General features: G+C 37.8%; 3 pseudogenes; all 3 read left to right on the plus strand.

Annotated features, from left to right (window-relative positions):
- The first annotated feature begins 1,627 nt into the window (after window positions 1-1,627).
- On the plus strand, window positions 1,628-4,314 carry LOC132183294 (cytochrome P450 76T24-like; annotated as a pseudogene).
- A 6,018-nt stretch (window positions 4,315-10,332) lies between these two features.
- Window positions 10,333-12,467, plus strand: LOC132181758 (cytochrome P450 76T24-like; annotated as a pseudogene).
- A 1,766-nt stretch (window positions 12,468-14,233) lies between these two features.
- On the plus strand, window positions 14,234-15,947 carry LOC132181759 (geraniol 8-hydroxylase-like; annotated as a pseudogene).
- The last annotated feature ends 31 nt before the right edge of the window (window positions 15,948-15,978 follow it).

The raw sequence follows: 15,978 nt of genomic DNA on the forward strand, positions 1-15,978 counted from the left end.
TTTGGAGCTTATAAAATGTAATTAGATAAAATAACAAAAGTAAATTTTCTAGTTAAAATTTTGTTAAACTTTAGAGAATTCATGGGTGATGCTCGAACTAACACGTAGCTATTGAAGAATGTCAACTAAAAGCATTTCAGCAATTATGGCTATTTATGGTACTCAAATGGTGTAGTGTTATATTTATATATTTATTGTCTTGTCTTATTAGTGAAGTATGTAGATAGTAGGATGCGTAGACTACAAATCATAGATTAATAGAGGTAGACAATAGGATGTGTAGACAACAAATCATAGATTAATACATGTGTGAAGTGTTGATGACGTGTCGTGTTTTTGTGGTGGAAATTGTTTATTGAAAGATTCAATTTTCAATAGTGATAAGCACTTGCACATGAAAATTGTGAAATTATTGAGCCTTTTTGGCAAATGCCTTTTGTTTTTTCATTATAGCTAAAATTGATTGACATTAGAAAAAGTAAGTGTAAACATTAAAAAATAAAAATAAAAAAACTACGCATAATATTCAATTTTAGGGTTTTTTTTTTTCGAGGGTGAAAAAAAAAAAAAAAAAACGAAAGAAAAGAGAAAGAAGGAAAAAAGAAGAAGAAGAGATAATAAGATTTCAATTGGCTAGAGGCCACATCTCATGAAAGCTGAACCGAAAATCACTAGTTTATACCTCCCTTCCCCATTTTTATCCTCTTAGACATGTCAATAAAATAAAATAGGCGATTTAATAAAGGAATATACGTTAATGAGTGGTTTGTTAAAAAGTTAAACTCTAAGAACCTCTAAAGAATTTTTCTCTAGAATTAAATCTCAAGTACCTTGTACAAGATTTATAGATTTTGTTAACTAAATTAGCTATTGCACTCTAAACATAAAACTTCAAGTGACATTATGTAATGAATATGCCTTCTTATATTAATGTTTCAACCTTGTTATAAATCGTGAATTAAGTCCTGCATGTAGATTAGTGACATTTTCTTCCACAGACAAAGATAAGCTATAAACTTTGAAAAAGACAATGTGTACGTTTGGATGCATGCACCGAGCCCCTCCAGCAATGGATGTGGCCGTCCCTTTAATATCATGACGTCTTTGGATTTTTCTCCATATACATTAAAAGAGAAGCCAGGTTTTTTCTCCGAGCTTGAAAAAAATGAACCCATCATATCCCGGATTAATGAATGTGGTCCTTCCTTCCATAAGATTTTTTCTGGAATTTTCTTAGATCGTCCATTATTGCGTATGAACTTTGGAAGAATTGTGTTTCACTGTCTCTCTGGCTTGAAAATTTATTGCATACACAAAAGAAGGAAACGAGTAGGATGTGATGTGAGGTCCAAATATTTTAGGTGGCCTCATTTTTTGGCTTTTGAAATTTGCTTGTTTGTTAGTAGAAGAAAGGACGTATTATCTTTTGCATTCTTGGTGCTAATAATTTCACCCTCGTGCTAAGAATTGGCGCTGCTCTTAGTCAAAGAGATGTTGCAAGAGTAAGACCATGTATTGGGTGACGTTGCATAAATACCCCCCTAACATCTAACTTTTGATCAAGGCATATGCACGGAAGCCCATTGCTTTCTTATGCTAATTCTAAGCACAAAGCAAAACTGAGTTAATGGAGTACCTGGCATTTGTGCTGCTACTTCTCTTTGTGTTGGCGTCTATTCATGTGCTCGCCTCTAGCTTAAGAGCCTGGAAATCTAGCTTGCCAAGACTTCCTCCAAGCCCCAAGCCCTTTCCAATCATTGGGAACATCTTGGATCTCGTAGGAAACCAACCCCACCGAGCCGTTTCCAAGCTCTCCAAAACTTATGGACCCCTAAATGACTCTCAAGCTTGGGAGCATCACAACCATAGTCATTTCCTCTCCAGATCTAGCCAAGGAAGTACTGTAAAAACGTGGACACGTCTTCTCCAGCTGAACTATCATGGAAAGCAGCCGAGCACTCAACCACCACAAATTTTCAATGGGCTGGCTGCCCGCATCGGCTCATTGGAGAAACCTCAGGAAAGTTTCTGCCACTCAAATATTTGATCCACAAAAGCTCGATTCCACCCAAGCCATTAGGAGAAAAAGGGTGCAACAACTAGTAGACCATGTAAAAGAGAATTGTAATTGTTGGGTTTTGAGTTGCCAAATTCAGTGACAAAATACATTCATCTGCAATCCCATCAGCAGTGCATACACGAGGTGTTGTGTCAAGAGAAGACCTAGAAGATGTGGTTAAGCTTAACCAATCATAATAGAAGACCTATATGATATGGTTAAGTTTAATCAAATCGGAATTCTTTAATTAGAGTTAAAATAGGATTTGATTAAATTTCGTATCCTGCACATGTATCAGTATTCGGACCATAACTTTCGGCTCAAGAATCGGATTGAGGTGAAACCAGCGGCATTGGAAAGCTAACACACAATTCTACAAATCTTTGTGAAATAAGATTTTCAAAATTCGAAAGTTAGCTATGCCAAAATTGTCACTCAATATAAGGAAGAAAATTTGGATGAATCCTATTCCAACTAGAACTAGTTTTTCTTCCCATTTCAACTAGTACTAGGTTTTCTTGTAGTCTATATCTAGAGATCTGTTATGCACAAAATTGTAAGGAATTCCCCATAAGAATTTCATGTGCTAAGAGAGCGTTTAAGATATTGAGCGTTAGGGTTAGTCTCTCTTAGAGTTAAAGGTTGTGTCTTCATCACAGATCATATACAACCGAAGTCTACCGGAGTTCCGGTAAAGGAGATCAAGTAGAAGGATTGTGCTAGATGTTCTGGAAAGGACTACTGCGGTAAAAGTCAAGTGGGTCGCTTGTCTTATGCAAGGGAGTGTCAATTGCAAAGGTTTTGTAAGTGTGAACTTCTTGTAATCCTTATTATTTTATAGTTGATTGATTTCCTGGGTTTGACTGTCCCGGAGAGGTTTTACATTTTAGAGAGTTTTCTAAATTGTTTCCTCTTTGTAACCAAAATATTTGTGTCTCTGTGATCTATTGTTCTACATATTTTGGTTGTATGATTGTTTAATTTTTAATTCTGCGTATTATTTGCATACACCTATTCAACCTCCTTATTGGTGTGGTTTGGAGTCGTATTTAAAATTTTCAGTAATAGTGGCCAAGCGGTAGGTATTGGTCAAGCAGCCTTCACAACTATCCTGAATGCCATATCAAACACACTTTTCTCTACTGACTTGGCAAAGTATTGTTCAAATGCGTCCCAAGAGTTTCTGGAAATCTTAGTGGGTACCATGGAAGAAACTACAAGGCCGAATATTGCAGACTATTTCCCTGTACTTCGTTTTATTGACCCACAAGGTGCACGCCGAAGGCTGACGATTCATTATAGAAATCTTTTTAGGATTCTGGATGGTATAATCAATGAACGATTACAATCAAAAGCATCTTCAAAATGTTCTAAGGCAAGCAGCGATGTACTTGCCTCCCTCCTCAATCTTATTGAAGAAGATAATTCAGAATTGAGCTGTGATGACATCAAACATTTGCTTTTGGTGATTGACTTCACTTCTTCAGAATGCATAATTGTCTTTTCTTTTTCCTATTATATTTTGATCTTTGATCTGAAGTACTCAGCTCAAACACTGTTTTATATCAGGATTTATTTGTTGCCGGGATCAGCGCAACATCAAGCACAGTGGAATGGGTAATGGCAGAGTTACTACATAGCCTTGAAAAAATGGCAAAAGCCCAGAAAGAGCTTGAAGAAGTGCTTGGGAAGGACGAACTTGTTAAAGAATCGGATATCTCAAAGTTGCCTTATCTACGAGCAATCGTGAAAGAAACCTTTCGTCTGCACCCACCAGCGCCTCTCCTAGTTCCCGGCAAAGCCGAGATTGACGTAGAGGTAAGTGGCTTCATCGTGCCCAAGAATGCACAGATACTAGTAAACGTGTGGGCAATGGGATGAGATTCAAGCATATGGCCAAACCCAACTCTTTTTTGCCCGAAAGGATGAGATTCAAAGGTAGAGATTTCGAGCTCATTCCCTTTGGAGCTGGAAGATGGATCTGCCTTGGATTGCCTTTCGCAAACCGGATGGTGCATTTGATGTTGGCCTCTCTTGTCCACCACTTCAATTGGAAGCTTGCAGATGAGATGAAGGCAAAAGATATCGACATGAGAGAGATGTTTGGGCTTTCCTTACATAGAGGCGAGCCCCTCCGGGCTATTCCCATTAATTAGATCTGTGTAATTTTTCTTGTTTTAGGTTTTAGCCAAATATGGATATATGCACATGTCTTTAGATATATGTATAATGTAAGGATTTTGCGCATATGTAGAATAAACGACGACTAGGGTTCTAGAATTTTAAAAATAAAAATAAAGCTTCTAGAATTTTATATTGTTCTTCGGTCATCAAAAATCAACCTTCTTGTCTAAAATTCTTAGTGAAATGTATGTATACCCATATCAAAAAATCTAAAATTTATTTAATTTTTGTACGTGCAATAGGCTGTCCTGTTGCAGTATTATTGCTATAATATATGTACATTAATTGTAATAGGACAGCTCCATGTAAGAGCTTGCTCAATCACAAGCTCGAACAGGTGGAACTTGACATCTGTCCAAATAAGTAAAAATTCTCACAGATGTACAAACTCTTCTTTTACTGGAACAGATGGCGGCTGATCTCTATTTTCTTCTCGCACTCTGCATCACCTTTTTCTTCTAATCACTTGTTTTTGGCTCCTCCAAAAAAAAACCAAGAAAGAAACACTCTTGCTGCCCTTGCACACACGTTTAATCCCTCTCAAATTCTCTCTCATGTTCACATACATTTTTCTCCACTCTTTTGGTGCTTCACTAATGTTCATGTTTTTGGCACACCTAAAACACAAAGGCTCAATGCCTTTATATAGCACTCAAAAAATCAGTTAAAAGGATTACAAGCTTGACTTGGTGAAGGAAGATAACAAGCAGCCCAAACTATGTAAAAATTCCAAAACCAATTTGGAATAGAAGCTTCAAGTCGACAAACCCCAAACCAAGAGAATAAGGAATTATTGTGTGCCCCACACGTTGACTTGATGAGACCAAGTCACATGCAATAACAATCTCCACTTTGACTTGAAACCCATCAAGTCTAACAAAACGTATCTCTTCCAGATGTCTCCGCCTCAACCTCCAAGGGCAATCACACTCCATAAGTGTCACTCAAGTCCAAGTGCCTATTGAAGTTGAGCATAGTACCTGATTTAGACATAACACCATGCCTCCCTATCAGTCTCATTGACCATACAGTTTTCTCTGATGACTTTTTCTTTCTATAGACCCATCTGCACCCTTTAGCCTTCTTTACATTAAGTAATTTGCCGATTCCCAAGCTTTACCTCTCTGTCTTGACTCCACCTCTTTGGGCATACCATCTTGAATAGACGATGGATCTCCACTACAAGCTGTTAGAGCAAAAGAAACCATGTCCTCAAAGCCATACCTCTTTGTTGCCCTTTTATCATGTTTCTCTTTGCCTCTTGCTAAAGAATAAGACTCTTCTTCGTGCTGTGAATCTCTTGAAGATTCTTCGGCATCACATTCATCCATGAGTGAACACTGTTCATCAAGCTCCACCTCTACGAATTGTTTCTCTTTATGCATTGTACTTTCAGAAAGCTCATCTAAGTTAACAAACTCAGACTTCTTCGGTTCCTGCTCTGTAACTTCAAGTTCTGCACTTGACCCATCCTTGTACATAGCACACTCATTAAAAGTCAAATTCCGACTTCTAATAATCTTCCAATTTTGATAATCCCAAAATCAATAACCGAAGGCCTCATCTCCATATCCAATGAAGAAATACCTTCTAGATTTAGCATCTAGCTTACTCCGAGTATCAGACTCATCATGAACATACGAAGCATAACCAAAAACCTTCAGATGTGAAAGATTTACCTCTTTTCCACTCCAGACTTCTTCCGGCAGTCTATGGATCAAGGGAACAGAAGGTCCCCTATTTATCAGGTATGCAACAGTGCTCACTGCATCAGCCCAGAAAGTCTTTGGTAACCCAGCATGCAACATCATACTCCTAGTACGCTCATTGAGGGTCATGTTCATGCGCTCAGCCATGCCATTCTACTGTGGTGTTCCCGGGATCGTTTTCTCTATTATAATCAAATTCACTGCGCAAAACTGCTTAAACCCCCTATCTTCATATTCTCCTCCCGTGTCTAATCTCAAACACTTGAGCTTCAAGCCCGTTTCAGTCTCAACCATGGCCTTCCATTTCTTAAAAGTCTCAAATATATCAAATTTACTTTTCAAGAAATAAACCCATATCTTCCTGCTTGAATCATCAATAAATGTGATGTAATATCGCGAGCCTCCATGAGATGCCACTGGTGCGGGACCCCACAAATCCATGTGTACCAGCTCCAACTTTTCAAGCTTAGGTGCTTTGTCAACTTTCATGAAACTCACCTTCTTCTACTTCCCTAGGATGCAGCCTTCACTCAAATCAGAGTCAACTGACTTCAACTTCATAGTTTTCCCTTTGACAGAAGTACTTTCATCCCTTTCTCGCTCATGTGCCCAAGGCTTAGGTGCCATAATTTTTAGTCAGTACCCGTTGTAACATCCCCAGCTTGTTAAGGCTGAGTTTGCCACTTTTCTTCTTTTACAACAAATGTTTTTACAAAGATTTATAAGTCTATCAGAGTACTTGATTTTAAAGGATACGATAAATGTATAAAACATTCTTCAAGAGGTTTTATTACACGGTAAATTAGAAAACATTAAACTTTAGTTGCGAAATATCATATTATTACAATAACTGATATGAAAAGACTTTGAAAATTAATAATTATTCCCGCCCCCATTCCGGCCTCCTATTCCAGCGTCTTTTCTACCTGAAAGCAAGAAATAAAACTGAATGAGCCCAAAGGGGCCCAGCAAGTAAAATCCACAACCATAAATAGTTTTACTCCTTGTTCTTAGTTTTGAAAATCGTTTTCACAAATAAATATACATCCAGCCGTAATAATACATGTATGTATGGTTGCATCTCCCGTAGCATATACATACTATTACATCTAGTAATAAATCATCTTTATATCATCATAATGCATCATTATAAATCATCATTGTAAATCATCATTGTAAATCATCATAGTATATCATCGTTGAAATTATATTATCATTTTCTCATATTAGGGCCCATGTACACTGTTACCCCTGTGTATGAGGGTTGTAGGTCCTTGTGACCATGGCACTGAACTGTGGCGTCAGCCTTGCCCGACCGTCAATTAACTCTTTCTTGGTGCACTCAACGGTCATGTTGATGGAATACCACCTTCTTGCACAGCCTCCTTCAGTGGTTTCGCCTCCATCCAAGTATCGGTACTGAACTCCTCTCATCCTTACTTATCTTGGGGCCAAAAATACTCTCCTCCATACATGTGCCCTCATTTCATAAACATTTAACTCATTTCTTGTACTTTTCTTTGTACTTCTTTTGATGCATCTTAGGGCAACATGTAGGAGGGTTTATCATCATTCTTCTTTCTTATAATCATCATCATTTCTCAACTTTCTTTTCTCAAAATGGAAACTTTTCCAAATATAAACTTGTTGTACTTAGAAAGCGTTTAAAGAAATAGAAACTTTCTAAATAATTCTTTTAGAAATCCTTCATGCATGCAACATATCTCCATGACAGGTAAATAAAAATTTCCTTTACAGTTTGATACAAGAATGTATAAATAGCATGACATGAAGTAATTTTAGAAGGGCTGGTGAATTTACTTACCTCTAGACTGAAGCTATGATCAGTCTTTAAACTGCTAATTAATCATCTTGAAAAAATATCTTGTTGTTCCATTCTGTTTATTCACAACTAAATTAATAATAATTCACGAATATCAATTAATTCCAGTCTACTCCTTTAGGGAAGTTAACCCATTAAAATCCAACCCAAAACATCTTATAACTCAGCCCAAAAATAGCGAATCAACTCCCAAAACTAATTCAATATTCTTCAAGAGTGAAACCACCCAATATCATCCTGATTAAATAATAATAAAAAAAAGGTTCTCATCTAAGACACATTATTCAACTTAAAATCAAATACCCATAGCTAAAGGAAGAAGAATTTTACCTTTGAAGAACCCCTTTTTATTATTCTGCAAATTTTATTGGCCATCCTCTAAATCTCTGTTTCTCCCCCTTAACATCTCACCCGCTTTCTCTTTCTCATGCTTCTTTGTCCATCTCTCACTCTATTGCAACATCTCTCTCTCCCTGTCTTCTCTTTCTTACATCCGTAAAGCTCCCTCTCTCTGTCTTCTTGTTTCTTGCTCTCCGTTAAGTAATAAAGCAAGGAGAGTAGGTGAAGTTAAGAAAATGCAAAGAAGAGTCCAAGCCGTGTGGTAAAAGAAGGAAGGAAGAAAAATGAAAGGAGTAATGAGTGGTAATAAGTGGCATTGGGGAAAGAGGGGGAAGAGAGGGGTTGGTGTGCTGGTAGAAAATAAGAAAGGAAGAAAAGAAGGAAGAAAAGAAAGCGGGTGGGGGCCTCATGGAAAAAGAGAGGGGAGTGTGGAAATAGAGGAATAAATAAAGGAAAAGAAAGAAAATGATGTGAATTATGCATGAAGGGGTCCGGTCTTATATAATAAGAGATGAGCATTATTAACAACACCTTGGGCTCACTCCTTATTAAAATTATATCTAATCTCATCTAACCATTCTCACACCCTTCTTCGTTTGCTAACACCAAATCAACAATCCCTCAAAGCTAACTTTCCTTCAAATGTATAATATGTATCATTATACCATCATATCTTTTAAAGTCACCAACTAAATTGTCCAGGTATAATCTATCCTAAACCTTAGGATGTAATGATCTCAAATAAAAATTCATTCCTATAATATTCATATAATCCATAAATTCTTCAAGAACAAATCTCATTACTTAATATAAATATTAAGATAATATTATCTTCAAATTCATATCTTTAAATGAGGATTTTAAATTTGGGGCGCTAAACCCGTATCTACAACAACAATTGTATCCTTGCTATTTGTCGTTATATAGAGAGTACCCCTCTTATGACCACGAGCCAAAATCCTGGCTCCCTTGCTGACCTTCCACTTTCCACCATGAAACTGAATTGATTGCCCTTCATCATCAAGCTGTCCCACTGAAATCAGGTTCTTTTTCAGCTCTGGGATATGCCTGACCTTTTGCAGCTTCCATACCGAGTCACTGTGGACTCTAATGTGAACATCGCCTAGGCCCACCACATCCAGCGCCGTTCCATCAGCCAAATACACCTTCCTGAAATCTCCAGCCACATAATTTTCTAGAATTTCACGGATCGCTGTCATTTGAAAAGATAATCCTGAGTCTAGGACCCAAGAATCAAGGGAACTGTTAACATAGAGAAGTAGGGCATCATATACTTCTTCTGTCACTAAGTATGCATAATCATTCTCGGTCTCCTTCTGCAGTTCCCTACAATTCTTCTTGTAGTGGCTAGTCTTGCCACAGTTCCAGCATTGGGTTGTTCTCCGAATCTAGATTTGCTTCTCCCTTTTTTGGATTTTGATCTGCCTTGCCTAGAGTTTCTGTCTTCTCCTCTGCCCCGAGTCTCGAGGTTTAAAGTAGCACCAGAACAAGAGGCTTCACTCGCATCTCTTCTGCGAACCTTTTCATTGAGAACCAAATCCCTAACATCTTCATAGCTCCGTTTACTCTGCCCCTGCAGAGTTACTCACAGCCATCCCCACGGCTTCCCGGCTATTTGGCAAATACACCAAGACAATCAACGCGCGAATCTTATCATCAAAATCAATTTCTACCAAGGACAATTGATTTGTGATTGTGTTGAACTCATTGAGATGTTGTGCTACCGAAGCCCCTTCCGCCTTCTTTAGGTTGAACAATTTCTTTATCAGATGCACCTTGTTGTCAGTCAACGGTTTATCATACATACTTGATAAAGCCGCCATTAGAGTTGCTGTGGTCTTTTCCTTTACAAGGTTGTGTGCAACTGTCTTTGGCAATGATAACCTGATAACTGCTACGGCTTTATGATCAAGAAGAGTCCACTCGCTATCATACATGTCGTCGAGTTGTTGATAAAGGTCCTTCCCATAAAGAATATCTTCAATTTGCACATTCCAGTACCCAAAATCTGTGTCGTCGAACTTCTCGATCTCTATCTTTCCTTCTTCTACTGCCATCGTTCCCACTCGAACCAAAAGCTTTGATACCAGTTGTTAGGAAATTAATCATATTTCCCAAGATCCGCGAGATATGAAAAACAAGAAAAATGTGGAATAACAAGATTAGGCAATCAACATATGGCACCAAGATTTAAGTGGTTTGGCTTAACAAGCCAACATTCTCTGGCGGAGACGACCCGAAGAAAATTCACCATAAAAAAATGAGTACAATAATAGTAGAGAGAAAATCACTCAGATCCTAAAGCCTCAATACACCCAAATCTCATTATCACACAAGAGAGATTATTCCCAAAATACAATACAAAAAACATATGTACAAACTCTTCTTTTGCTGGAACAGATGGCGGCTGATCTCTGTTTTCTTCTCTCACTCTGCAGCACCTTTTTCTTCTAATCGCTTGTTTTTGGCTCCTCCAAAAAACACCAACAAAGAAACACACTTGTTGCCCTTGCACACACTTTTAATCCCTCTCAAATTCTCTCTCACGTTCACATACGTTTTTCTCCACTCTTTTGGTGCGTCACTAATGTTCACGTTTTTAGCACATCTAAAACACAAATGCTCAATGCCTTTATATAGCACTCAAAAAATCGGTTAAAAGGATTCCAAGCTTGACTTGGTGAAGGAAGATAACACGCAGCCCAAACTATGTAAAAATTCCGAAACCAATTTGGAATAGAAGCTTCAAGTCGGCAAATCCCAGACTAAGAGAATAAGGAATAATTGTGTGCCCCACACGTTGACTTGATGAGACCAAGTCACATGCAATAACAGGAACATCTTGGACCTCGTACGAAACCAACCCCATAGAGCCGTTTCCAAGCTCTCACAAACGTATGGATCCCTAATGACTCTCAAGCTCGGGAGCATGACAACCATAGCCGTTTCCTCTCCGGATGTAGCCAAGGAAGTACTGCAAAAACACAACCAAGTCTTTTCCGGCCAAACTATCCCAGATGCTGCCCGAGCACTCAACCACCACAAATTTTCAATAGGGTGGCTGCATCCCACATTGAGCAGTTGGAGAAACCTCAGGAAAGTTTCTACCATGCAAATATTTGCTCGACAAAAGCTCGAATCCACCCAAGCCATTAGGAGAAAAAATGTGCAACACCTATTAGACCATGTAAAAGAGAATTGAAATAGTGGCCAAGCAGTAGATATTGGTCGAGCAGGCTTCATGACTAGTCTGAATGCCATATCAAACACACTTTTCACTACAGACTTGGCAGAGTATTGCTCAAATGCGTCCCAAGAGTTTCTGGAAATCATAGTGGGTACCATGGAAGAAGCTGGAAGGCCGAATGTTGCAGACTATTTCCCTGCACTTCGTTTCGTTGACCCACAACGTGCACGCCAAAGGCTGAAGATTTATTTTAGAAATTGTTTTAGGACTCTGGATGGTATAATCAATGAACGATTACAATTAAGAGCGTCATCATCAAAGGATTCTAAGGCAAGCAGCGATGTACTTGATTCCCTCCTCGATCTCACTCAAGAAGATAATTCAGAATTAAGCTGCGACGACATCAGACATTTGCTTCTAGTGATTGACTACCTTTTTTGAACTTTTCTTTTCTTTCAATTATATTTTGATAAGAAATAAACTTCAGCAAAGTGCTCACACACTACATTTAACCAGGATTTATTTATTGCGGGGATCGACACAACATCGAGCACAGTGGAATGGGCAATGGTAGAGTTACTACGGAAACCTGAAAAAATGGAAAAAGCCCGAAAAGAGCTTAAAGAAGTGCTTGGCAAGGACGAAAATGTTCAAGAATCGGATATCTCAAAGTTGCCTTATTTATGAGCAATAGTGAAAGAAACCTTTCGTTTGCACCCACCAGCACCTTTCCTAGCTCCCCACAAAGCAGAGACAGACAAAGAGGTGTGTGGCTTTACTGTGCCCAAGAATGCACAAATACTAGTAAACGTGTGGGCAATGGGACGGGATTGAAGCATATGGCCAAACCCAGATTTGTTTGTGCCTGAAAGATTTTTAGAGAAGGATATAGACTTCAAAGGCGGAGATTTCGAGCTCATTCCCTTTGGAGCTGGAAGAAGGATTTGCCCTGGATTGCCTTTGGCCAACCGGATGGTGCACTTGATGTTGGCAACTCTAGTCCACTACTTTAATTGGAATCTGGCAGATGAGTTGAAGGCAAAAGATTTAAACATGAGTGAGACATTTGGAATTACCTTACATAAGGCTGAGCCCCTCCGGGCTATTCCCATCAGATTTGGGTAATTTTCATTGCTTTTGTTTTTAGCGGAATATGGATGTATGCGCATGTCTTTATATTATATGGGTATAATTAAAAGACATGCGCATACATCTGTCTTTGTTGTTTTTGTCATGGATTGTGCAATTGAAGGTGAAAGTATTAGTAGTATTTCTCGAGAAGAGAATACTTATAATATCTCGTGACGTGACACATGGCAATCAGAGATCAAGCCAACTCAGCAAAGCAATAGTTCAGTCTATCGAGCCTTGTTTAGTACTTTAGCAAATTAAAAATTTTATATATAGGTCAAGCTTCCAGCTTAAAATTTCACATAACTTTCTCTGTTCTTTCTAGATTCTTTGATTTTAAGTTGATTCTAGTGTAAGGGATTCTTGAATAACAGAGCGCTGCAAAAGTGGATTCTTGGTATAGAAGTTCAAAATTTTCGGTTTAAGCAGAATCTATGAGGTGGATAATCTAGACTTTAGCTTTTTATTTATTGAAGTTATTTTTGTGTCGTCGTAATCTTCATATATATATAAAGCATACATAGTTAAACAACGTGTTTCCTCTCTCCATGCTACCTTTGAATTTTGGTAAAAACCTTTGTATGATAGTTTTCTTTTGGGCTTCTGGATTTCCTTACGATAAGGTTGAAGATAAGGTTAGTAAAGGAATAAAGGGGATGCCAGAAGGAAGGAGAATTCCATTATATTAAGGGGTATTATAGTGAAGTATAGTAAGTAGTTATATTTAATTTATAGAGTTGGCCATTATAGAAAGTTAGAAATTGATAAAATTGAATATTTAATTAGTTTAAAATTGATAAAATTGAATATTTAAAATTAATTATGGTATCACTCAAAAAAATTACTTAATTATAGTAGCAAATCTTATAAAATTGAAAATATTAAGATAAAAAAGGAATTACCCTCTTAATACTATAAATAGATGTTGTGAAAATTAGATGCATTCATTCATTCAGCAAGCCCTCCACATTCAACAATCCAAACAATAACCTTCAAGTTTGATCAAGCAATTAATGCGTGTGGCCTACTTATACCACAAAAATTAAAAATGTAACATTTATCCATCCCTTCTTGTTAAATTGTTTGCTAGAATGTAAATTTTAAATAATTGTTAATTAAAATTAATTATTAAGATTTGAAGATGGGCAATGAGTAATGATTAAAATTACACTTTAATCCCGAAATTATCTCATGGATGTGGCAGTGCCAATGATCAACCCTTATTAAAAAAATAATAATTAAGACGATAATTAACACTGACATATTAACATGATCAAATAATAATATGACAAAAGTATAATTTCAAAGTTATTCTTGTTAAATTATCCAGATGGTGGGTTGATTTCTTGAAAATTTATTGCAAAGACAAAAGAAGGAATAATGAGGATCGATGTCATGAGCTCCAAATATATATATATATATATATATTTTTTTTTATTATTATTATTATACATGAAGGGTTGCATGCCTGTTGATTTCTTGAAATCTTTTTTTTTTTTTAATTTTTTTTTTATACATAAAGGGTCGCATGCTTGTTGATTTCTTAGAAATTTATTGCAATTAATACAAACCAAGGAATGACGATCTTCAGAGCACTAAATTTTTATTTCACAATACTCAACTAACTTTTAAATTAGTCAATGTTAAAAAAAAGAAATAAAAAAATAAAAATCAACTGTTGATTGAGAGTATTATAAAATAATTATGGGGTATATATATATATATATATACTCATAAATATATTAAATATCCCCAAAACGTTGCTAATAACTTTATAATTTTTGTTCAGCAGAAAAGTTTTCCGGTTCCTGATCCAAGCTTAGCCACTTCTAAGAACAAAGCGAAATTGAGTTAATGGACTACCTAGCGTTTGTGCTGCTACTTCCCTTTGTGTTGGCATCTATATATGTGCTCGCCTACGACCTAAGGGCCTGGAAATCTGGCTCGCCAAGACTTCCTCCAGGCCCCAAGCCTTTTCCAATCATTGGGAACATCTTGGACCTCGTAGGAAACCAACCCCATCGAGCCGTTTCCAAGCTCTCCAAAACTTATGGACCCCTAATGACTCTCAAGCTCGGGAGCATGACAACCATAATCATCTCCTCTCCAGATCTAGCCAAACAAGTACTGCAAAAATACGACCACGTCTTTTCCGGCCGAACTATCCTGGATGCTGTCCGAGCACTCAACCACCACAAATTTTCAATGGGGTGGCTGCATCCCACGTCGAGTCGTTGGAGAAACCTCAGGAAAGTTTCTGCCATGCAAATATTTGCTCCACAAAGGCTCGATTCCATCCAAGCCATTAGGAGAAAAAAAGTGCAACAACTAGTAGACCATGTTAAAGAAATTTGTAATAGTGGTCAAGAGGTAGATATTGGTGGAGCAACCTTCACAACTAGCCTGAATGCCATATCAAACACACTTTTCTCTAAAGACTTGGCAGACTATTGTTCAACTGCGTCCCAAGAGTTTCAGGAAATCATATTGGGTACCATGGAAGAAGCTGGAAGGCCGAATGTTGCTGACTATTTCCCTGCACTTCGTTTTGTTGACCCACAAGGTGCACGCCGAAGGATGAAGATTTATTTTAGAAATTGTTTTAGGACTCTTGACGGTATAATCAATGAACGATTACAATTAAGAGCATCATCATCAAAGGGTTCTAAGGCAAGTAGCGATGTACTTGATTCCCTCCTCGATCTCACTCAAGAAGATGATTCAGAATTAAGCCTCGACGACATCAGACATTTGCTTCTGGTGATTGGCTACCTTTCTTGAACTTTTTCTTTCCTTTCAATTATATTTTGATAAGCAATTAATAAACTTAGGCAACTGTTCTTAACACACACGCACTACTTTATACCAGGATTTGTTTATTGCGGGGATTGACACAACATCAAGCACAGTGGAATGGGCAATGGCAGAGTTACTACGCAACCCTGAAAAAATGGCAAAAGCCCGAAAAGAGCTTGAAGAAGTGCTTGGCAAGGACGAACATGTTCAAGAATCAGATATCTCAAAGTTGCCTTATCTACGAGCAATAGTGAAAGAAACATTTCGTTTCCACCCACCAGCACCTTTCCTAGCTCCCCACAAAGCAGAGATTGACAAAGAGGTGTGTGGCTTTACCGTGCCCAAGAATGCATACTAGTAAACGTGTGGGCAATGGGACGGGATTCAAGCATATGGCCAAACCCAGATTTGTTTGTACCTGAAAGATTTTTAGAGAAGGATATAGACTTCAAAGGCAGAGATTTCGAGCTCATTCCATTTGGAGCTGGAAGAAGGATTTGCCCTGGATTGCCTTTGGCCAACCGGATGGTGCACTTGATGTTGGCATCTCTAGTCCACTACTTTAATTGGAATTTGGCAGATGAGATGGAGGCAAAAGATTTAAACATGAGTGAGACATTCGGCATTACCTTACATAAGGCTGAGCCCCTCCGGGCTATTCCCATTAGATTTGGGTAATTTTCATTGCTTTTGTTTTTAGCTGAATATG

Source organism: Corylus avellana, chromosome ca5 (genome assembly GCF_901000735.1).
Source record: "Corylus avellana chromosome ca5, CavTom2PMs-1.0".
Classification (NCBI taxonomy): Eukaryota; Viridiplantae; Streptophyta; class Magnoliopsida; order Fagales; family Betulaceae; genus Corylus; species Corylus avellana.